The following is a 17,411-nucleotide window of genomic DNA, read 5'->3' as shown; positions in this document are numbered from 1 at the left end:
TTGTGCCTGATATTGCCATCTTTTATGGGAAGGCAGGGTATTGCTTGGGTACTGGCTGGATGGCAAGGGTTAGTGTTTGGGGATTGGTTTCTTTAAGGAGAAGCACTTCTACTGGGGGAGCATGGAGAACTGTGAGCCTGAGGGGTAAGTCATTCAAAGCCCATAGAGGAAAAACCAAGGATCAGACAACTGTGTTATCTTGGTTAACATCAAGCACAGGGCGAGAGGCATAATTAAGGTCAGGCTTTCTAAGCTTGGATCTTAAAGCTGGCAGACACTGATAAGATCCATGAAAACAGATTGAGAATGAACTTAGAGTTTGATGCAGTTGATTGAGTGTTGTGGTTCATAGACTGCCAGATATGGCTTGGGAAGGGTTTGCAGCTCTGGAACAGCACTGTCCAAATAGAAATATAACATGAGCCACACATGTAGCCCACACTTAGAGTTCTTAATTTTCTATTAGCCACATTAAAAACAATAAAAAGAAATATGCAAAATTAATTTTAATAACTCTTTTATTTAACAGATATATTATCATTTCAACATGTACACAATATAAAAAATGTTAATGAGATAGTTACATTTTTTTTTCTTTTACAACTAAGTCTTTGAACTCTGGTGTGTATTTTACAATTATCACACATCTCAGTACAAACTAGCCATATTTCAAGTGCTTAATGGTCACATAGTGGCTACCATAATGGACGAAGGAAGGAAAAAAGAAAAACTTCGAATCAAGTTTGTAAATAAATCAATTACAATTTGACATTGTAACTCATCAAGAAGTATAGCATAGTAGTTGTGTTGGTTATTTGTGTCTTGGTTCTCCGGTCCGTTCCAGCTTTTCCGTATTCTCCTTTGTATTATACGTGGCTAGAAGCCTGCAAACTGCATCTTCCAGATTCCTTCCCCAGCTGCTATCTTCTTAGATTCTGCAAGTAGGACTTTACAGAAACCACTTTATATATTTTAAGCATAAAAAAAAATCTACTCCAACTCATAGTGACTATATAGGACAGAGTAGAACTGCTGCATAGGGTTTCCAAGGAGCAGGTGGTGGATCCCAACTGTCAACCTTTTCGTTAGTGGCCAAGCACTTAGCTGCTACTCCACCAGGGCTCCATTTTAAGCATAGAGGGATTAATATAGAGAATTGTTTACATAGGTGTTGGAAGATTGGGAAAAGCAAAAGGAAGAGGGAGGAAATTGGAATGTGGGAGAAAGGAACGGGCCTTTCTTCCTGCTCCTGGCAGAGGCAATAGCAGGGGTTCCTGCTAAGTGCCAGTGGTGCAGCTTTAACAGTGATGGTGCTAGCACCTCCAGCAGATCAGAATGAGTATGGGCTGTGAGTGTCAGCCAGGGTGTTAACAGTTTTTGATCTCTGATGTTACCCCTTCATCTTTTTAGTTTCTCCAGCTCCAGCTCCACCTCCATCTTCCTTTTGCTCTACCCGACCTTCCAACACCTTTGTAAACAGTTCTCTATATTAATCCTCCTTGCTTGAAATATGTAAAGTGGTTTCTGTTTTGTCACTGGGCACTTGGAGTCTGGAGTCAGATAGAACTAGGTTATAATCTCATCTGTACCACGTAACTGCCTCTGTGACTTCTTTTATTTTCTACTTCTTCTGACTAATGGGGATAACAAAAGTATCTACCTCATAGAGTTTGAGTTGTGTGCATGATATAATTAACATATGTACCATTGTTAGCTTTGATGATAACTGTCAGTAAGTGCTGGCTATTACTGATAACAATATGCAAGCCAATTTTTGAAGGTTCACTATTTAATATTTTTTATTATGGAAAAGTTCATATGTGTCCAGAAGTAGAGAGAATAGTATAGTGAAACTTCATGTACACATCGCCCAGCTTCAACAGTTGCAAAATTAAGGCAACTCTTTTTATCTCTACCACCCACTTTTCCTCCTACTTTGGATTATTTTAAAGCAGACCTGAGACATTATATTATTTCATCGTGTAACTCCAAAAGATAGGGATGCTTAAAAAAAAACCCATAATTCTAGTAGCATACTTAAAGTTGGAGTAATTCCTCAATATCATCAAATACCTATACACAGTTTTTCAATTTCCTTAATTATCTCATAAATGTCTTCGTTTTTTTGTTTTAAATTGTTGGTTTGAATCATCTTTCAAAAAGATTCCATTGCAACTCGTTGAGATGTTTCTTAAGTATCTCTGAATCAGTAGATCCTCCCTTTGTCCCTTTCATTTTTCCTTACAATGTGTTTGTTGAAGGAACTGGGTCATTTGTCCTCCAGTATGGCTTGGGTTGGTTTTAAGCTCTAGAGCAGCACTGTCTGATAGAAATATGATGTGAGCCACAGATATTTCCTATAGTCTGGGTTTTGCTAATTACATCCTTGTAGTATCATTTAGTTCTTCTGGCCCTGTATTCCCTATATATTGACAGTTAGCTCTAGAGACTTGATTAGAGTTGGTTGGTTGCTTGGTCTCTCTGGGTAGCACAAATGGTTTGCTCTTGGCTACTAACCTAAACGTTCGCGGTTTGAACCCACCCAGTGATGCCATGGAAGAAAGGTCTCGTGATCTGCATCTGTAAAGATTATAGCCAAGAAAACCGTATGGAGCAGTTCTATTTTGTAACACATGGGGTCACCATGAGTCAGAATTGACTACCTGGCAACGGGTTTGGAGTCTTTTTTTTGATTAGTTGGTCAATTGATTTGGCAAGACTACTAGCAGTGTTGTGTAGTTCCATCAGAAGACACATGATATCTGATTGTCTTTTTGTGATGTTAGCAGCCATTGATGATTGTTGCCTAGATCCATTATGGACTGTGAAATTCTCTCGTCCTTTCTACAGTACCTCTGGAATGCTTCTATAAAGACACATTTCCCTTCTTCAACTATTCGGTTATTCTGAGGTACAGTTCATGTGGGAAAGGCTGAGTAAATGCTTGATTCTTCTCTTTTATTTACCAGTTTTCAAAGTTGGTTTCCTGACACCATCCAAAGGTAGCCAATGATGTTTTTCGTATTGTTGTAAACGTAATCAGTTTACAAATATTAGATGGTCCCAGTCCATTGCAGTTAGTGTCCTTACTGATGCTCAATTGTCCAGTCTTTGGCTATGGGGAGTAGCCATGTTGGCTTCTGTGTCCATTTTGATATGACAGTAGTATAATCTTTGACAGATTTCTTACTTTTTGGTGTGACAAGATATTCCAGGTTCATTGTGTTTATTTTTTGCCCCCTATCTGGAATCAGCCATTTCTCCAAGGGACCTATTTCCTTTTATTGGAAAATGGTATTTTAGAGGCATTATCTGAGCAGGGCAATGCTCATTGCTAATGGGCTGGTCATTGTTTCTGGGCTTCTTAAGTGCACATAGCCAGGAAATAAATATTTTTTCAAGATAAAATGCACCACGAGTTTATACTTAAACTTCCAATTCAAATTTGGGACTATGAGTCTTTTCTTTAACCTCGCCAGTCTTACGTTTCTATTTCCTTTTCTTCTGACAAAAATCCTGGTTTTTAACAACATCAAGATATTTCCTCATTTGTTCTGACACACACGAGCCTCAGAATAACAATCACCAACACTACCTCATGATCAATATGATCATTAAAAACAGTTTAATATTTTTTCCCAGTGATTTTTTACGTTAGGGTATATCTTACTAGGAGTAAACAGTCAAATTACTGTGTTTTCAAATCATTTGAATCAGTTTCCTTTTTATGTGGCTATTCTACTAACAGTTGGTGGAACAGTTAGTGATTAACTCAATACCATTAGGTTCATTTGTATCCTTTTACTTTCCATTTGGAATTTTTAAAAATTTTAATTTTGTGTTATAATAATGTAAATTATTTACATGTTCCAAAGTAAAATCTATATAATACAGTACTGTTATCAATTGAATTATGTCCCCCTAAAATATGTGTTGACATCCTAACCTATGTACCTGTAAATACGACCCTGTTTGGAAATTGGGGGCTTCTTTTGTTATGTTAATGAGGTCATATCAGAGTAGAATGGGTCCTAAACCCAGTCCCTTCTGAGTTATAAAAAGAGTAGAATAGACACAGAGGTACACAGGGGAAGATGCCATATGAAGACAGACATACATAGCCGATGCATCTACAGGCTCGGGAATGCCAAGGATTGTGTGTATTTGCGCGTTCCTAGAAGCTGAAATAGACAGAGAAGGACCTCTCCCTAGAGCCACACCCTGAATTCAAACTTCTAGCTTCCTGGACTGTGAGAAAATAAATTTCTGTTCTTTAAAGCCACCCACTTGTGGTATTTTTTTGTTATGGCAGCACTAGGTAACTAAGACACGTATTTCCAGAGAAGGTTAGATTTTATCCCTGTCTTCTACGTTCTGTGCCCTCTGTCCTATAGGTAAAGAGCCTATATTTTAAAATGTTACGGTTTTAATATCATTGTTTTAAACATTCACACACGTTTACATCCTCCGTTTCTTAGATAAATGGCACTGTATTAACTCATTTTTCAACATTTTGCTTTTTTCACTCAACAATATATCCTAGAGATCATGCCATTGTAGTCATAATGAAAATTCTCATTCCTTTATATAGTCGCAAAGTATTCCAGTGTGTGGCTGTACTGTAGTTATTTAACTAGTCCCCTGTTGTTTTTTTTATTATTTCTAGTATTTTTTGCTATCATAAGTGTTGCTGCAGGGAATGACTCTGTGCTTATGTCTTTTTGTATTGTGAAGACTAATTTTTTAGTTGCTGTTAGTAGCTGTCGAGTTGGCTCAGACTCATGGTGACCTTATGTATAAAAAAATGAAACGTTGCCCAGTCTTGCGCCATCTTCATGATCGTTGGTATGTTTGAGTCCATTATTGCAGCTGTTGTGTCAATCTGTCTCATTGAGGGTTTCCTCGTTTTCACTGACTCTCTACCTTACCAAAAATGATGTCCTTTTTTAGTGATTGGTCTTTCCTGATGACATGTCCAAAGTGTCTCAAAGTCTTGCTATCCTCACTTCTAAGAAATATTCTGGTTGTACAATAATATTTTTTAGTACAATAATGAAACACTTTTTCCAGAAAGGCCATACTTACCTAATCTAGGGCAAGAAGAGAGAGAGGTTGGGTCATTTTCGTCCTCACTCCTTCCCTGCTTTGGTGCCCTGTCCTGGCAATAGCTTGTCTTTGCCTGTCATAGAGAATTTCAATGGGCCCTGTAGTTCTCTAGGACTTGTAAAATAGTAATGTAGTTTTAGGTCAAGCTTAAGTTTAAAATTTCTAGCAGAGCACTCTCTGTAAGCAAAATCTGCTCTTTTCTGCTTTTAACCCAGCTATGGAGGTGAGGGATCTCTGAGGCAAATTTTCTAGAGGAGGTTGGTCTTCTTAATGGTAAACATCTGTAAATGCTGTAAAAAAAATGCTGTAATTCGCCTCCCTCATCATGGCAGTAGAGTGCTTTGGGAAGAATAATGATTGCCTTTTTATTATCACTACTGCTTCTCCAACTTTTCTTACGGTTCTGTGCATTTACACTAGTATTAACCCTGTCACCACCCACAGAATGTCAGAGGGGGCTCAGCGTCACTGATTGTTTTAAAGCACTTCTTTGAGCCTTCATTGGAACTTAGAGCATGATCAACACCTTGTCTTGATGTTAATCATCAAGCCATAAAATTACTTTTTTTCCCATTTTAGAAGTTGAATGAATACATGTATATTCTTTTGTATCTTTGTGTATCACATATGTGATGTATGATGATACTATTCTTGAACTGCTTTCTTCTGTTCAATATCATTTGTAAAGTGATCTTTTTTTTTTTTTCTTCTTATGCAGACATATCAATTTTATCTACCAGCAGTGTTGAGGGTGGTTTCTTGGTTCACAAATTGTTGAGTGAGAGAGTATGTTATGAAGTTGGGATGGGACAGAGGGAAGAAAGACAGGGAGAAGCAGAGGCACCAATGAGAGCGAGAGAGAGAGAGAATATGAATGAGAGAGAGAGATATGAGGTACAAATTGGAACTGAAAGATGGAAAAAAGTGGTATGATGAATGCATATATGCCTGTGCATGTCCAAAAGAGATACTCTTGAAGGTAGAATAACTTAACTGTTTGTCACTGTTGATGGAAGACAGAGTTGGTGATCTGCCTCAGTTTAGTAGAAAGAACAAGGTTGGGTCACAGTTCCCAGTGTTGGCCATCTGGTGGTGCTTTCAAACTAGGGCAGCTCGGTTGTCAAACATGCAAAATTTTAGAGCACACTGGTTCAGTTCAATAACAGTTCTGCAAACACCAAAGGTCTAACTGAGCATCAGACACCTGTGCTACACTTAGGAATACAAATATGAGTAAGATGATCTCTTCCCTAGGGAGGTTTATATTCTAGTTGGTTAGGGGCAGATGACAAACAAACAAGTAGTTATCTATTACTGTGTAGTAAATTACCACACACTTAGCAGCTTAAGACACACATATTATTAGTTTCTGTGGGTCAGGAATCCAGGCACGGCTCTCCTGGGTCCTCTACTTCAGTCTCTCAAGGCTGCAATCAAGGTGTTGGCCAGGGCTAGGGTCTCATCTGAAGGTGAAGGATCTGCTTCCAAGCTTATTTATATGGTTGGAAGAATTCACTTCCTCAGTGTTAGACTAAGGGCCTCAGTTTCTTGCTGACTGTTGACCAGAGGCCACCCTTAGTTGCCTGTCACGTGGGCCTCTCGAACATGGCAGCATGCTTCATCAAAGCCAGCAAGAGTGAGAGTCTGTTAGTAAGACTACAGCCACAATCTTATATACTCTAATTACAAGGTGACATCCCATCACCTTTGCTGTATTCTGTCGATTAGAATTAAGTCACCAAGCCAGCCCACACTTAAGAGGAGGGGATTACACAATGGGCATGAATACCAAGAGGTGGGGATCGTTGCGGGCCTGCCTGCCATGTCATTCAAGTGTATACTACAGTTCTGTAATGTCTGAGAGAGGTGAGTTTCCGTGGGAGCATGAATAAAGAACATCTAACTCAGCCTGTTGTGGAAATGTCTTCTCAAATAATGTGATGCCTGAGCATAACTTTGAAGGACAAATAGAGATTAACATGGTGTGTATATGGCAGGGAAGAGAGGAGAGAGGAGGAAGTTTCAAGCAGAGAGAACAATATGAGCACACGTTGAGGTGGTGAAATAGGATGGTATGTCTGAGAATCACCATCTAAGTAGTTCAGTGTAAAACGTGTGAGGAGGACATAGAGAAAGAATCAGAAATGGGATGCAAGGGTCAGATTTTGGGGTTCCTACTTTGCCAGGCTGAAGAAGGAGAACTTTATGAAGGGAGTCACGGGAAGGATTTTAAGCAGAGGAATGACTTAGTAGAGTTGTGGTTTCATCAATGTGGGAGATGGACTTTGACAGCTTTTACAATAATTCAGGTAAAAAGTGAAGAGGGCCTGGATTAAAGTAGTGGCAGTAGAGAGAAGGGATTAATTTTTATTTTTAAATTAAGAAGTTATTTGATGTTTGAATGAGGCAGATGTAGGAACGGTATCAGTCTATAGTGATGCCCAGGTTGTAGACTGGTTTTGGCAGAACGTCCTTGTTGGGGAACAGGGGAAAGAGAAGGAGGAAGAGGGAAAGGAAAGGGTGGAAGAGAGAGGTCTATAAGTGTGTATGTAGGATTGTAAATTAAGTGACTGGATACAGGAGAACGTAACTGAAAATATTCTTTACAACTCTAAAGTTCTTAATTTAATCAATGTAACTATGTACATTTATTTTCTAGTCAAACCATATGCCTCACTGATAGGAATAGACTCAACTACAGAATTCATTTTCCTTGCAAACAGTTTGATAAAAGAAAAGTTAGTGTTAGAACTTTAGTAAGCCTAGACCAAAGGTGGGTAACTCCATCCACCACTCTTGTCTAATGCTTGGAATATTATAATCTGGCCCTTGCGTGCAAGTAATGCCACAGAATACCATTTACTAGGTATGAAGTGTCATGTAATTGACTTTTTTTCTTTTTTATTGTGCTTTAGGTGAAAGTTTATAGCTCAAGTTAGTTTCTCGTACCAAAATTTATACATACATTGTTATGTGACCCTAGTTGTGTCCCTGTAATGTGAAAACACATTCCTCCTTTCCACCCTGGATTTCCCATGTCCATTCATCCAGCTCCTATCCCTTTCTGCCTTCTCATCTCGCCTCTGGACAGAAGCTGCCCATTTAGTCTCGTGTATCTACTTGAACTAAGCAGCACACTTTTCATGAGTATCATTTTATGTCTTATAGTCCAGTCTACTCTTTGAAGAGTTGGCTTTGGGAATGGTTTTGGTTCTGGGTTAACAGAGAGTCTAGGGGTGACTTTCTTTTTTGAAATGTAATTCACATAACATAAAATTCACTGTTTTAAAGTATACAGTCCAGGTCTTTAGCATATTCACTATGCTGTGCAACCATCACCGCTATCTAATTTCAGAATATTTCTGTCACCCCAAAAGGAAACCTTGTACCATTAGCAGCCAGTCCCAATTCCCCCGCAACCACTAATCTACTTTCTGTCTTTATAGATGTGCCTGTTCTGGACATTTCATATTAAATAGACTCATACAATATATGGCCTTTTGTGTCTGGCTTCTTTCACTTAGCATAATATTTTCATGGTTCATCCATATTGTAGCATAGATTAGTACTTCATTCCTTTTTATTGCCATATCATATTCCATTGTATGTATGTACCACATTTTATTTGTCCATTCATCATTTGATAGACATTTGAATCCTTTCCACTTTTTGGCCATTACGAATCGTGCTATGAATTGTGTACAGATTTTCATGTGGACATATGCTTTTATTTTTCTTGGCTATATACTTAGGAATGGAATTGCTGGGTTATCTGATAGTTAACCTTTAGAGGAATTGCCAGTACTGCTTTCCAAAGTGGTTGCACCATTTTACATTCCCACCAGCAGTGCACGAGGGTCCCAATTTCTCCATATCCCTGCCAATACTTATAATTATCTATCTTCCTTGTTATAGCCATCCTATGGGTATGAAGCGGTATCTCCTGGTTTTGATTTGCATTTCCCTGATGGCTAATTCAGAATTGTTTTTAAGAATTAAATGAGATACTGTAGGTGAAATCTCAAGATGAATTTGGGTCTTGGTTCCCCCTTGATTCCGGGGCACTCCAGGATAACCGCAGTAGTATCCCTTGACATGTTTATTTACACAGCGTCTTTTTAGCTCAGGAAGTGCAGAGCACAGGCATAACTCTCCATACTGGGCTTTGCATGCGTGTGTGCCAGAATCTCCTGTGGAGCCTATCCAAGAGCTCTGGAATCACAATCTCATGGGGCTGGCCTGTTATCGATAAAAAGGCTACTCGTTCAATGTTATGCAGTCAGGTTTGAGAATCGCTGCTCTAACTCAAGTCTGAGAGAAGTATTTGGTAAGACCTCGAGGAAAAGCCAGAGATTTGGTTTCAAGAATCCTCAAGTAGCATTTTCTCTCATCGCCACAGGAGGTGCTACTGAATACATGCAGTTTAGATAGCACAGTAAGAACTGAGAGAGTTGGTCACCATTTTTACAAGTGGAGGAACTAAGGTTTAAGTTTGGTTCAGAAACTTAACATTAGCACAAAGTCATTGGAAATGCTAAAATTAAGTCTGGGGCCAGATTTCTGTTTTGGATGTATTGAGTCACATAGTATGTGATGGTTCTTGTATATCTTTTTGCTGATTTAGAGGGGATGGTGATACAGATAATTCCCAAATGGTGGCTCATGCAAAATTCATGTGTAGTTGTTTTAGAATGCAATTTCTACATGCTCATATGAATGTAGCTACAGTTGACAGTATGCATATTCACAATACAGCAAACAAAATAAACCAGACGATGAAAACACAATTCAGAAAGACTTAGAGGAAAGTCTGTGGGAACTTCCCCTTCCTACTTTTTCAATTCTTCTTGCTTCTTATTTGGGTCAACTAGCATGGCTTTTTAGATTGACATCAAGTGCTAAGGACACATGCTTTTTCTCTTTAGGCTATTTATTCCTGCTTACAATGGAAAGAATTAGACTTAGGCTTAAAAGGAGGGAATTTCAAATCATCTTCTTTTCTAGCTTCTTTGGTCTGATAATCAGAGAAGGTAATAATGTTCGGTGTGATAATAACAGTAATAATGTCAAAGAGAGCTGTGACAAAAAAATTTGCTGCATGTTAATTCAGAATTGATTGCACTTGTCAAAGCTGCATTGGTCAGGGGCCTGGGGGAAATTGTTCATCCCAGATGGTTCTAATGAAGAGACTTAAATGAAGATTCTGCTTATAAAAGTGTGGGCAGAGATAAGAGAAGACAACAAATAGTGAGGAGCCCAGACTAGCAACAGTTGTGAAGAAGTTACCAGGTCTAGAACTAAAGGGGGAAGGGAGGAAATAGCATTGCTGGCTGAGAGGCCACCCCAGCAAGAGCTTTACTCAGGAAGGGACAAGCTATTGCCAGCACAGGGCACAGAAGCGGGGAAGGAGTGGGGAAGAAATGACCCAGCCTCTCTCTCTTCTTGCTCTCCAATCGCCTGCCAGTGCCGTCCATCAACTGAACCCAATGTGAAGCTGGCCTGCAAAGAAGGCTGGTGGTGCAGGCTGGTGGTCAGTCTCCGGGAGGGGCGGGCAGATCAGGGAAGACATCAAACGTGGAGGGGCGTGGTGGTTGGCAAACAGAGACTTACTTGCACTACAGTCAACTATTTTATTGTGATTACATTCTATCTTTTGTTAATTTTAGAATGTGTTCTTCTGGTGAACATTGAGAAACATGGCAAATATAGAAAAACATCTATTTCTCATTTTAAAAAATTGCACTGTATTTTGCATTTACTTACACAAAAGCTTATCTTTTAGGAAATAAACTTTGTTATGAATTATCTTAAACTCTGTACTTTTTCAACTTTCTCAGTACATTAGTGCATATCGCTGTACTGTGATAAGCTTGAAACAGCCATGCTGTCTTGCAGATTGGTGGAGAGTGATTTCTAAATTCCTCTTTTTCAGATTGTTGTTATTTGGTGTGGTTGAGCCGATTCCAACTCATAGCAACCCCACAGACAACAGAACTAATCAGCTTTTTCAGATTAGTGCACAGATATTTGTGAATTATTCAGAGGCAGTCACTCGTCTTCAAATTAGTCAAAAGAGAATTTAGTTTAATGTCCTTTGTAGCTTGTAGCTAAGGAGGGGAGATAGGCTGTGTTAGAGACATCCAGATGTCTGCATGTGTCTCTCTGCAGACATAGCTGGGAATTATTTGGCCCCTACATTAATGAAATACAGTGACTTGAAATGTTTATGGTAGCCGAGTGACCTGCTTTCTCTGTCGTCATGTGTATAATTCTCCCAGCTCAGAGTAAATGGCAGATGAAGGTCTGTGTCTCCAGGTGCCTATGGGGTTGCTAGGAAATGATTTTCAAAGTGCTTCGTGGTGGTGCAGCAGGTTGTACTTTTTTGTGAAGTGTTGTCATGGAAACCAAGTGCATCATTTCCTTGTCTGACTAATTTATCTCTTAATGATAAAAAAATTGTAATCCAGGGTTAATGAGATTATAATAAAAAACATAACTTTAAAGGGAATATTGCTCTAAGTAGTAATTGTTTTGAATTGGAAAATTTCACTGTGCTAATGGCAGGAATAACGTGTTATTCATGTTGATAAGGGGTGGACTGCGTGAAGGGAAGCTAATCAGTTTGTTTTCCTTCTTGTCTTTGGAGAAGGAATACCATGATCTCACCCTGTGGCCTATTGGTGTCGGGTTTTATTACTGACCTCAGCTCCCAAGCTTATAAGTGAAGTGGAAGGCAGACGTGATCACTGTGAGTCTCAACAAGGTTGCCAGGGTTTTGTTCTTTGTTGTTTGGTTTTACTTCTCTCTTTTTTCCCACCAGTGGAAGGCTGAGGGGTGACAGTGATAGCCCTCCATTCATAATGACCTGTGATATGGAAATGGTACCCAAGGTTTGCCCATGCTGCCCTCACCCCATACACCCCCACTTCCCCAGGACCAGATCCTGGAGGGCAGAACCTTTCCTAAGTCCTTGTGGGTATCTGTAAGAGCCCTCAAGGCAGAGGTAATCCTCCTCTCTTGCATATTGAAAGCAAAACCTTCTGTTGTTATTGTGAGTCTAGTTCAACTCATAGCAACCCATGTGACATGGGGTGACAGAGTAGAACTTCCCCATAGGGTTTTCTAGTCTGTAATCTTCACAGGAGCAGATCTCCGGGTCTTTCTCCTGCGGAGCCACTGGGTGGGTTCGAACCACCATCCTTTTGGTTAGTAGCCAAGTGCTTAACCGTTGCGCACCATGGCCCCTTCTAGCACTGTACATATCGATGGATGCTGCTTATATCATGATCAGTAGCTTATTAGGATAAGCTTTCAAATGAAAGTACTTAGGATAAGAGAACTGAACTGAGAGGAGATTTTATAGTGTATTTAGTAGTTCATCTGCCTCTGTGGGAATTTAGCGCTTGGGGTTTTATTCCCTCTCCACACCAGCATTTGTGGGGGGGGGGGGCATGTAGTAGGCTTTTGTTGTTCATTTGTTGAATTTGTTCATTTGTTTTAGACCATTCCAAAATATCTTTTATTAATATTTCTAAGTTTCATATATTTGAGTCATTTGCACTTAAGGGGGGAAAGTTAGACTCTAGATGTTAGTCCTCAGATAATAGAAACAAATCAATTTAAAGAAGTATTTCACTGAGTGGCATTTAAGACCGAAATCTGTTTTCAATCATTCATTTATTTACTGAGCACCTACTAGGTTTACCTTATATATGTTACTGCTAGTTACTGCCAGTATACCTATTATGAAAAAAACAATTGTCAGGAGCCAGGATGTGCCTTTAAGGGGCCGAAGGCAAGGGCCAGCCAGAGCTCAGGGCTTCAGAGTGGCTGCAGATGAGGAGGGTGCCATCTGGCAGCTGTAGTGGGTCTCCTTGCTGAGGTCCCTGTGTTCCCATGGCTTACTTCCTATACCTTCGGCTCTTTCCCCTGTTCCAGGGTCTTGGCTGGAGCTCTTGATGACAACACTGTGCACATGCCTGGTGTTTCCGTACGACCTTTCAGTACTGACCTTCTGTAAGGAATGCCACCTTTGTTGGTAAAATGGCCCCAGAACGTAGCAATGGGAGGACTGGGAGGGCTCTTAACGCCATCCTGTGGTATTTTATCCGTTACTTGGAGCCTTTCACCAACCCCCATTGCTTCCACACCCATGCAGGCCTTAGGGTGGGAGTGGGACCCTCCCCTCCCCTTTCATAGTCTGGCTAATACATACATCCAAGGTTCTGTCTGTGCTTCTCCAAGGTAGAGATGAGATAGGCTGTCGTGTTCAAAAGACTCAGGGATGACAAAAGACAAATAGTGGAGTGAGCACTCAGAGTTTGCCCTCTGTCCTGGCAGCTCTTGTCCAGTCTACCAGAGACCCCAGTCTAGCCTTCCCTAGCAGTGCCTCATCATAGCAATTCAACCTTTAACATCTCTTGTCAGAGTCCTCCCCAAGAGAGGTGAGGCTAATACTCCCAGCTTGTATTTGATCTTTGATGATAAAGAGTTGAGAACTTATGCTCTGAAATTCTGGCTCCCCCTCTTTCTAGCTGTATGTTACTTAACCTATTATCTCATCTGTTTAATGGGGTAACAGTAATGCCTCTTATATGGGAGAAAAAAAAAACACCAGTTGCCATCAAGTCGATTCCTATTCATGATGACTTCATTTGTATCAGATTAGAACTGTGCTCCATAGGGTTTTCAATGGCTAATTTTTCAGAAGTAGATCGCCAGGCCTTTCTTCCAAGGAGGCTCTGGGTGGACTCAGACCTCCAGCCTTTCAATTAGCAGCCAAGCGCATTAACTGTTTGCACCACCCAGGGACTCCCATATGGGAGTCAAAAACAACAACAAACTCATTGCCATCTTGTTGATTCTGACTCATAGCGACTCTATAGGAGAGAGTACAACTGCCCTATAGAGTTTCCAAGGAGTGCCTGGTGGATTTGAACTGCTGACCTTTTGGTTAGCAGCCATAGCTCTTAAACCACTACACCACCAGGGTTTCTGCATATGGGAGTAGTCAGGATTAAATGAGATAATGTATGCAAAATGCTCAGCATAGTGCCTGACACTTGGTAAATGCTTATGATCATGAATATTATTGTAGTAGTCCAGTGGTCCCATGAGGGGCGTCCTCCGCTCTCCTGCTCTCAGTCTCAACATAACTATCACAGCCTTCATAGCACAGAAGAGCCCACCCCCACAGGCTTAGGGTCTGTTGTGTACCTTATGCTATGGCTGCCCAGAGGCCCCTCTTGTGTCACAGAATAAACCTACAGCCCTGCCTTCCTTGTACTGATTCGTGTGTGTGCACGCGCGCGTGTGTGTGTGTGTGTAACTCCAAATTGGGAACCATAAAAGCAGGGGCATAGACTAAAAATTAATTATGTTCATTGATCTTTTGTGTGTCATTCAATTGATGAAGGATACAGAGTAGCCTTTGCTGTAAAATGCCTAGCATGTTACCCCATTTCTTGCTTGTACCTCAGCCCCCAGCCTGCCAGCATGGGAACAATCCTGGGTGATGCTCGGGCCTCTCTGTTAGCACTCACTCTCTTGCAAGATCAAAGACGAGGAGACTGCAGACAGGGCACTCATTCATTCAGTCAGTCAGTCATGCAGCAAGTATTAAAATATAACAAAAACCTGTTGCTGTCAAGTTGATTCTGACTCATGGCCACCCCATTTGTTACAGAGTAAAACTGATCCATAGCGTTTTCTTGGCTGTAATCTTTATGGAAGCAGATCACCAGGCCTTTCTTTTGTGGAGCTGCTGGGTGGGTTTGAACTGCCAACCTTTAGGTTAGTAGTGGAGTGTAAACTGTTTGCACCTCCCAGGGACCAGCATGTTTTTATCAAGTGCCTGTTATCATCTCTGTTCAGGGAATCCAAACAAGGTCCTTCTTCTCATGGAGCTTGTTGTTGTTGTGTGCTGTCAAGTCAATTCTGACTTATTGTGACCCTGTATGACAGAGTAGAACAGCTCGATAGGGTTTTCTTGACTGTAATCTTTGTGGAAGCAGATCGCCAGGTCTTTTTCCCATGAAACAGCTGGTGGGTTCAAACTGCCAACCTTTCCGTTAGCAGCCAAGTGCTTAACCATGGCGCCACCAGGGCTCCTTCTCATGGAGCTTATATTTTAGTAATTCAGTCACTGTTTCATGCATTTATTCACTCATTCATGCATTCATTCATTCAACATATCTTGAAATTCTGGGTGTTCATCCTTTCAATCAGTAAGGAACACTTCCTTCATATTCTTCTCTTTTTTCACTTATACTTTCATTCATCTGTTTCCTCAGCAAATAGTTATTGGTGACCTACTGTTCAGACACATTCTTTCAAAAAACATTTTCACAGCTCTAAAATCAGGATGCATCTTACAACTGATGGCATTTCATACTTTAATTGGCAGTATTTTTTAAAAGCATTGTATAAAATAATGCTGTGTCTAATAACAGCATTTTAGGTTTAATAAATATGACAGCCCTCACCGTGTGTCAGGCACTGCTTTAAGCACTTTACATGTCTTAACTCATTTAACCCTCACAACAATTTTATGAGGTTGGTACTATAACTATATATTATTATTATTCTCCATTTAAAGATAAGGAAACTGAAGCCCAGAGAGATTAGGTAACTTACTCAAGAACACACCACTAGGAAGTGGCGAAGTCAGGACTGGAACCCAGGCTGGCTGCATGTGGAGTCTGGGCTCTTAACTGCTGTGCTGTGTTGCCAGGGAGGGTCTCCTTGGAAAGTGACTTTTGAGATAAGACTAGGAGGTGAGGGAGTAAGCCATGTGGATTTCTGGAGGAAAAGTATTCCATGTTGAGGGAGGCCTCGAGTCTGCGGTGTGCTTGGCATTTTGAAGAACCCCAAGAAGTTTTTGTAGTGGAATAAGCGAGAAGGAAGAGGAGGTAGGTGAGTCAGAGAAGTGAGGGGTGGGCAGGTCATGTTAGCCTGTCACAGTCTGTTATAAGGACTCTGGTTTTGGCTTTGAGCCAGATGGGAGCCACTAGAGGGTTCTGAGCAGAGGAGTGATAGGATCTGACTTATGATTTATTTTACTAATGTCTTAATTTCCTAAGGCTGCGATAGCAAAGTACCACAAAGTGGGTAGCTTTTTTAAAGAGCAGTTAAATTGTCTACGGCTCTGGAGGCTACTAGTCCCAAATCAGGGCTTGGGCAGGGCCATGTCCTCGCTGTTGCTCTAGGGGAAGAGCCTTCTTTGTCTCTTCCATTTTCTGGTGGCCCCGGGCATGTCTTGGTGTTCCTTGGCATTTAGATGCATCTTCCTCCTGCATCTGTCTTCCCCCTGTGTCTCTACGTGTTTGTTCTCACTTTTTATAAGACACCACTCAGATAGAATCAGAACCCACCTTACTCTAGTAGGACCTTTTTAACTGATGACATCTTCAAAGAAAGACCAATTTTCAAACAAGGTCACATTCACAGGTTCAGGGATTAGGACATAAACATATTTTTTTTGAGGGCACAATTCAATCCATAGCAACTAGGATCAGTGCCTGCTGCATTGAGAATAGCTTGAAAGAGTAGGCCAAGGATGGAAGCAGGAAGATAAGTTAGGAGGTTATTGGAATAATTCAGGAGAGAGATGATAATGGCTTGGAGGAGGGTGGTAGTGGCAGAGATGGTAAGAAGTTGTCAGAATCCAGATATATTTTGAAGACACCAGTGACATAATTGCTGATGGATTAAATATGAAAGTATGAGATGGTATCGACAAAGATATTAAAAATAATAACTAAAAATTATATATGCTTACTAAATAATTTACACATAGTAGCTGATTTTGTCCATGTAACAACACTCGGAGGAAGTAGGCATCATTATTATCCCTACCTCACAGCTGAGAAAGCTGAGACACTGAAAGGTTAGGTAACTTGCCTAGAATCATGGGCTGGTTAGTGATGAAGATGGGATTCTAATACAGGCATCTGGCTCCAGAGTCTGTTTTTTCTTTTTCCTGTACAAAAATTTGTACATACATTGTTATGTGACCCTAATTGTTCTCCCCATACTGTGACAGCACACTCCTCCTTTCCACCCCTGATTCCCCATGTCCATTCAGATAGCACCTAACCCTCTCTGCCTTCCCATCTCACCTCTGGACAAAAGCTGCCGTTTAGTCTCTTGTATCTATTTGAGCTAAGAGGCACACTCCTCACGAGTATCACTTTATGTCCCACCATCCAGTCCAATCCCTGTCTGAAGAGTTGGCCTCAGAAATTGTTTTAGTTCTGGGCTGATAGAGAATCCAGGGGCCATGCTTTCCAGGGTTCCTCCAGTCT

The 17,411-nt window shown here is 40.7% G+C and overlaps 1 protein-coding gene across 1 annotated transcript in view; it reads left to right on the top strand.

Moving 5' to 3' along the window:
• PDE8B (phosphodiesterase 8B) overlaps positions 1-17,411 on the top strand; it is a 299,340-nt gene that overhangs the window by 14,481 nt on the left and 267,448 nt on the right. The window lies entirely within an intron of this gene.

Source organism: Trichechus manatus, unplaced genomic scaffold (genome assembly GCF_000243295.1).
Source record: "Trichechus manatus latirostris isolate Lorelei unplaced genomic scaffold, TriManLat1.0 scaffold00029, whole genome shotgun sequence".
Lineage (NCBI taxonomy): Eukaryota > Metazoa > Chordata > Mammalia > Sirenia > Trichechidae > Trichechus > Trichechus manatus.
This window is presented reverse-complemented; position numbering and strand designations above follow the sequence as displayed.